This window comes from Lemur catta, chromosome 10, assembly GCF_020740605.2.
Source record: "Lemur catta isolate mLemCat1 chromosome 10, mLemCat1.pri, whole genome shotgun sequence".
Lineage (NCBI taxonomy): Eukaryota > Metazoa > Chordata > Mammalia > Primates > Lemuridae > Lemur > Lemur catta.
Window position 1 is genome coordinate 55,602,808 of NC_059137.1, and position 7,857 is coordinate 55,610,664.

Here is a 7,857-nt window from a genome sequence, read left to right on the forward strand (position 1 = left end):
GGAACACAGAAATATTCAATCCCTAATTTCTCCTGTATATTTTGTTCACTTTTAAAACTGAGGCCTACTCAGGAGGATGCTGATACAAATGATGGTTAAGCTAATGATGGCGAGGAGGAAAAGAGTATCTAGGAGTAAATGAGGTCTTCACTTGCAGGTTCCTAGCATTTCGATTTCAGGGTTTTTTTTTTTTTTTATGTATGTCCTACCAAAGGCAGTACAAGACACTTTATATAGGCACAACAAAAGCAATAACAATAAACACTAAATATGTACCTAAAATGTACAGGAAGTCATGCTGAGTGCTCCACAGACATTATCTCATGTAATAATCTCATCAGTGCAGACAAGTTTCATTACCATTATATTGATGAGAAAGGTGGCTATATAGAGGTAAACTAACCTACCGGAAGTCAATAAGCTGGTGACTGTCTGAGTCAAAATTTGGATTCAAACATTGTATAATACATTCACATCTCATTTTACCTCAGCAGTCACCTCTGATAATCGTGCTCTTTCCACCAGAAAACAAATCTGAGGTTCTGAAATATTAAATAACTATAATATTTTCCATTAAAAGGGAGCTGAGCTTTACTTAAAGAAACAAAGAAATTGCAATTGCCAAATGCCACATTGTCAGGTATATGAAAAAATAAATACAAAAACAGATATATAAATTTACCTGCCCTAACTTTAGAAAAATGATGTCACTGTAACTCACTTCATTGGATTTTCTGGGTCTATATCAAGCAAGAAGGTGGAGACCTTACAAATTAATATAATTTATCAAAGTAAGATCCCGAAGTCAGTAGTGGGGAAACCCAACAGGTATGTATCTAAAAACATAATAAAAGAGCAATTAAGTAATTTTTCATTTTATAAATGGAATTTTGGAAAGTCACAAATAAAGTTTGCTTTTTCTTTTGGTAGACAGTTCTTTATGTATTTTAAACTGGAAAATATTCATATTATCCAGGTTCTTGCACAATTTGAATATTGTATTTCTACCTCAGCAAGAAATTTCTCATAAATTTCTGTAGTCAAAGAAGCAATCCACCTTTTGCGAACTTAATTTTAAATGTTCTGAAAGAGAACACAGCTTGCCATACTTATTCTTCTTATTAAACCTATTTTATTTAAATGTATTTCACTGAGTACAGTATAATCAGTGAAAAGTATGTTCCATTCTTCTTGCCTCTTTGTTTGACATTTTAATTCAGACTCCATAGCCTAGTGAAAAGTTATTTATTTCTTCCTCTGTAGAGTGATCAAAGACAACATAAAACAATAATATAATATAAAGACTTAATTGCCTGTGTTTGCTTCAAATGAAGCATGTTCATATTTAATATGCTATGGTATCATAATTGCTGATATTTATCATGGATTAATTTCCTTATATATAATTATTTCTTTTTAACTTTTAATATGTCCAGACATAATATGCCTAACAATCTACCAAGAATCAGGAAACGTGTCTAGTTTGAATGGGGTTACACTTTGGCACTTTCTGTTTTAAAACAGCAGAGTTTATGAATGTCAATGATATTACCATTTAGATAATGCTATTTTTTTTAATTTCAGAGTATTACAGGGGTACAAATGTTTTGGTTACATAAATTATTTTTGTACTGAGTCAAAGTTGTAAGTGTGCCCATCCCCCATATAGGGCACATTGTATCTATTAGGTATGAATTTACTCATCTCTCCTGCCCCCTCCCACCTGCTTGTTTTCCTATGAGTTTTATTTCCATATGTACACATAAGTGTTATTCAATTAGTTCCAATTTAATGGTGAGTACATGTGATGTTTGTTTTTCCATTCTTGTGATACTTCACTTAGAATAATGGTCTCCAGTTCCATCCAAATGGGACCTGACAAAGCTAATTTTTGATATGCTATCTTTTAGTATCAAAGTAGAAAAAAGCACATAATATCAGTATCTTTCTGTTGGTTCTAAACTAGTACACTGAAAGATATTATAGTTTAACTAAATTTAATACTAAATTTAAAAAAAAAGTTGGAATTCAAGACCTTTTCCTTTCTAAATTATATAATCTTAATGACTATTCAACTTTTAATTAAAGGTTTAAGCAATTTATTCTCAATAAGTATTATAACTATTAAGATTAATCATAACTTGTAATAGCTTTTAAATTAACAAGGTCTTTTGCTTAACAAATCTTTGTGCAGTAGGGCAAAAAATAATTACATTTTATTTCTCTTAAATGTGTTAGTAATTAACATTTCTAATTTCTATGTAAAATTAATGCTTTGATTTAAATATAAAAGGAAATTAACAAAGACTGCACTTTGTAATTTAAACTGAAGTCACAGGATATACCTATTCCTTTATTAATATTAAATTCTTTCTTAAACCTTTTGACCATATTTTGCAATTATTTTTTAAATAATAGGATTTTCCTGACAAAAATACCCTTCAGAGTATGTTCAAGAAACTGATGTGTAAGGCTCTGAAATAAACTAAAGTTGAGAAGTGCAAATAATGCCACCCAAAATATAGATGTGGACAAGATAAGAGTACGTTTCAGTATCATGACCTGGAAGCACTCATATACACTTTAAAAGATACTTTATTGATCAAAGTGCCCAGACACATTTTAGATAGTAAAACTATCTGAATCATATCCCATCACTAGAAAAGATATTGCAGTAATACTGTAACTGGCTGTATGAACAAATTTCAATGACCCCCTTATGTTTTTTATAATCCTCTCCCTCTCATGTTTTAGATTCTCAGGCCAGTGTCACATGATATGACCAGAGCCCCTAAAACTTTAACTGCTTACACTTTCTGAGTGGTTTCCCAGAAATGGTGGAATTTCTGCAAGACAAGGAGCTGAAATTCTGAAGGTCCCTGGGCAAACTTTCTGACTCCTGAGTCATCATCCCCCACAACCTGCCCCAAAATGCTTAGCCTCTTGTTAATTACACCATTACCTGCCCCAATTCATGTAGCCCCTCCTTAAAAACTCCATAATCTCCATTAGTTCAGAGACAGATTTGAAACACGATTCCTCGTTCTCCTGACAGATGTCTTTTGTATTAAAAAAAAAAAAAAAAAAAACTCCTTTCTTCCTTGGCAATCCTCATTGTCTCAATAATTGTATCTTTGTGTGGTGAATAACTAGACCTAGGCTGAAACCCCCTTGAAGTTACCACAACAATACAAAATGTCATCTTGGAGTTTCTGAGCATAGCTTAACAGTGAATTGCTAACCAGAAGTTGAGTGTATCAGACAAATGCACTATGAACCAAATTTACTGAATGGCAGTTGATTGAGTTTGCTTAACGAGCAAAGACAAATAATTTATTTCTCAAGAAAGCAAAAGCAAGATTATAAATACAGGCATAAAATTAACCTTTTAGGTCTAAATTATTTCTTATAATTATAATTCTAGTCATACATAAAGTTTTCAGTGCATCTGATATCAAAAAGGCCAAAATTAAAACACGTGCATTCCTAAGTTTAACTAATGAATGCTATTATTAACTGCCTTAAATGGAAATGAAATATTATGCAGAATTTCTGATTAAAATATTTTAAGTGATAAAGTTAATTCTCCAGATTCTCTTTTATTCTTAGTAAAATTAGAGTACGTTTTAAAATAGCAAACAAAATGTTCTATACATCACACTTAAAACATTATTCATTTTTTTAAAATTTCTAAATCTGTACAAAATGACAAAGTTATTTCATTTATGTAGATTCAGAATCAGTCATAAATATGAATCACAATGCTTTTTCTTAACTTTTGGGAGAAAACATTTAAGTAAAAAAATAGAATCAGAGTAGAAATATCATTCTTGCCAACGTTTGGCTTATGGGCTCACTCACATTCTGTCTTCTCAATATTTCTGCCTTTATTGGCAATAAAAGGTAGAAAGTTTAAATATAAAAGCATAAAATACTATACATAATCCTCTTTTGGAAGATTCTAATACAACTGCTTCAACTGTTTAAAACTTAAACATTTCTCTTAAAGTTCCATTCTGACAAGGCCACCCTACAATACCAACCTATTCAGATAATTCATTAGATCCAATGGGGAATAAAATCAGTTGGATCAGGGTTTTACTACAAAAGAAATGTAAGAACTTGTTTTAATTTATCTTTAATATTTTACCTTTTGTTTTATCATGATGGAGATAAAAGGTAAGATTAAATATAAAAACCCTTGGATATAAAATTGTAAAATGATGATAAAATAGTAAAAAATAATAAATGTGTTTTTAAGATGAATAACCATTATTCTAAAAATAATACATTTATCAAAAAATTGTGGCATGACATAAATAACTTGGAACTATATGTCAGAAAATGAGTTAAACATTTTAGGTGGGTAGGATGTACAACAACTTCTTAGCCTGGTTTATTTTATGTTCCATTAAAATATAAATTAGAAATAAAGGACAATAAAACTAGTATTTCTTCCTACTTTTTTTATTTTTCTGTTTAGCCTTGTAAAGTTTACACAAATATCCCCTCTGAAGTTACCTGCATTTGAATATTTTAAATTTATAACAATGTCTCTGGTCAGTTTTAGCCAATGAGTGCTTGCATGTGGAAGAGGGGATGGGAAAAGTATAATGAGAAATTAAAGATATCTGAAACTTCTTTGCTACTTCTCTCATTGGAGTAGCAAATGGGAACAAATGAATTAAGTGACTCTGTCAGATTATTACAATACAGTGGAGGTTAGGTAATAGGAAGTCCTGCAGGTTCAATCCAGGGTTCATGGAACACTCTCCCTTTGAGCCAGCATAAAAAAGCCCAACAACCTTGAGACCTTTGTGTAGAGGCCGGAGGACTGTTTCAAGTCTACTACTGACCCTGTCAAGCTCCCTTCTTTTCTAATATCAAAGCTTTTTTCACCTTGGCCTTTTATTTGATTCTTATAGTTTGTATTTCTCTGTTAAAACTCCCCATCTATTCATGCATGTTACTTACCTTTATTTAGCATATTTCCTGTAACTTATTACATACAGATATTTTACATCATTAACTGTATGTGCGTTGTGGGTCATCTCTGAGTCAGAGTATTTTAATTGCTTTATTTCTTGACTATGTGTTGGGGGATTTCCCCCACCTAGTTTTGTTTCATACTTTACAAAAATTATGTTATCATAATTTTTTATTAAATGCTGGACATTATGTGTAAAATAGTAAATTCTGAGGTGAACAGTATTTACATCTTGAATGAACATGCCTCCTCTTCTTTCAGGACATTTAAATGGGAACTGAGATGATCCAGGCAAGGAATGGGGTTTGCGTGGGTTTTGTTTTTGCTTTGACTATAGTTAATATCAATAATCCCAATTTTCCAATTTCTTCAGCAGTGGGCTGCCATTTCTTTATGCTTGGAGCAGGGACTTTGGTGCTGAAGAGTTTTTCTCAGTGTTAGTTCTTCCATTAGCTTTGAGCTTTTTTTATCCTCTCGCCACACCCTGCCCACCTCCACCCCGTGCTTTTGCCCCTTGCCATCCTTAGACTTCTCTGTTAGGCTCATAATAAGGGTAGAAGTTTTCTTTGTTGTTCTGGTCCAGCCTCAGTCTTAAAAAGGCCTTTTGCATTTCAGCCAAAATTATGCAAATTTTCTCAGTGTTTTTGCCCCTCCTGATGGCAGCCAGATTTTGCTTATATTTGTAGTTAGACAGGTGTTTCCTTCCCCCCTCTTAGTGAAGTAAGTCCTATGCTTAGTAACAGTAAAGTGTTTGGGGGCTTAAGGTACTTCTACTTCTCTTTCAGGAATATATGGCTTTATTTTTCCTGCCCTTTCCCTACCCATAAAATGTCCCTGCCTTTGCATTAGGAGCAGTTATGCTGTCTCTTCCTCTGTGGCTGAAGGTTTCTGCTTCCTACAAAAGTGTCTAGAGAAATGAGTGGTATTATGTGCCCGTGACCTCACAACCATTGGTCACATCATGCATGCTTGCCATTATTGATAGGAGCTTTTCTCAGTTGTCCCTCCTTCCTCAAATCTCTCTCTCTCTCTCTCTCTCTCTCCCCCTCTCTCTCCCCCACCCCTTTATAATCACCCCGTAGAAGTTTGTAGAAAAAGCTTATAAGGAAGCATCATTTTCACTTTGGTCTATGGTCCCAAACTATTCCAGAATGACATGTTATCCTATAGTTGGCCTCTGACCATTCATTAAAATTTACCTGATTATTTTTTATTCACTTATATGGTGGCTTGTGCCTCTCCCTCCAATGCTCTGCCACAGGTGATACAGTCTGAACATCCTGACTCTCCTTGAACTTGACCCTCTCTGAAATTCAGGTTACTTAGTTGCCTTGCACCCTCGCTTCTCTGATGGATTCAAGGAAAGTTATATTTTTAATTTATCTGGCTTTTTCTCCTCATTAGTGTAAAAGCAACATTCCTTAAAGCTTTTTATACCTCAAGTAGAAATGCAAGTCCTGTAGATCTATTTTTATACTCATATACACAAAGCAATTTTGAAACTTTTTGTGAAGTCTTACAGGATTGAGCAAATGTATAAATGTATGATGTCATTGGAGCCAAAGGTCTTACTCTGGAGCAAGAGAGAAGGCAAGAAATAACCCTTTAGGTATAGAATCATGGCTCACTGCTCAGCATTTTTCTAGATGAATATAAATTAGCAGAGAAGAAACATTTTAGCAATCTTTTTAATACCTAAAATTAATCCCCTTTATGACACTATAGAATTCTATAATAGTTAACAATGAGACATATTGAAAATAACAATTAATACTAATATAATATTTTGTGAGAAAATAAGCCACTTTCCATATACTAACCTATTTCAAAATGTTTCCTTGAACACCAAAAATAAATAATATCATTTATCAAAGCAAATAATTATAAGATAAAAATATCTTAATGAATAAAAGAGTAAGTCACTTATCTTATGTTTGCTATGCTGAATATTACAACTGGTCACTTGCTTCTACAGTCATTTTTATTGATAAATGAAAAAATATTTATATGCATTATTTTTTTGTAAAAATTCTACCCTTCTTCAGGTTTTCTACCAGGAAAAATATCATTCTACTACCACAACGCATTCACTGAGATGACATGAGATTGGCAAAGAGAAAACTAAAAGTACATGAAAACAACTCTTAAATCTGGATAATTAGTTATCTATGAATCATTTTTCAGAAGTGCATACATTCTGAAATTTCATTTTAGACCTGAAGTGAAAGTGAAAGAATTGTCACAGTAAGACAATACTAGGAACTCAAGTGGTTTGAATAGTGCTGGGGAAATTACATTTGTACAGGCAACAGGTTTCTTAGGCCAAACTAAGATACTGCAGCAGTGTTTCCTCAGGCCTGCTCCCCGCTCGGCGCTCCTTCAGCGGCCTTGCGGGAGGCGTGAGTCAGCACACTCACCTAACGCAGGGGTTAGCACCTGTGTGAACCCACGCGATCACGCTTTCCCGTGGCATGTGGCCACTATTGTTCAGAGACATATATAAATGTTCGCCATGTTCTTGGCCATGCTTTTGCCACTGCTGTGTCCCCCTGAAAATAAAGAGCACGTCTTACCTGCCTGCTGCCTTTTCTTCCAATTTCCGAAGGTTGCGTGGAGGGCAAGCGCTCGGCGTACTCCGACAGGATGAGCAGGGGGAACATGTGGCCTCCTACGGGCTTGTGGCAGCCAGTGCCAGCGGGCCTCATGTCGTGGGCCCCTGCCTCGCAGTGGGAGCAGGTGGAGTGTACCCCTGCCACCATGGAAAAGGCCCTGAAGGCCTTGGAGGGGTGGCTGCAGCCTAGGGAGCGGCCGCGGCTGGTCGTGGGCTGGCTCTTCCTCACAGCCCTCAGGGAGCGGCATAAGGGCGCCCT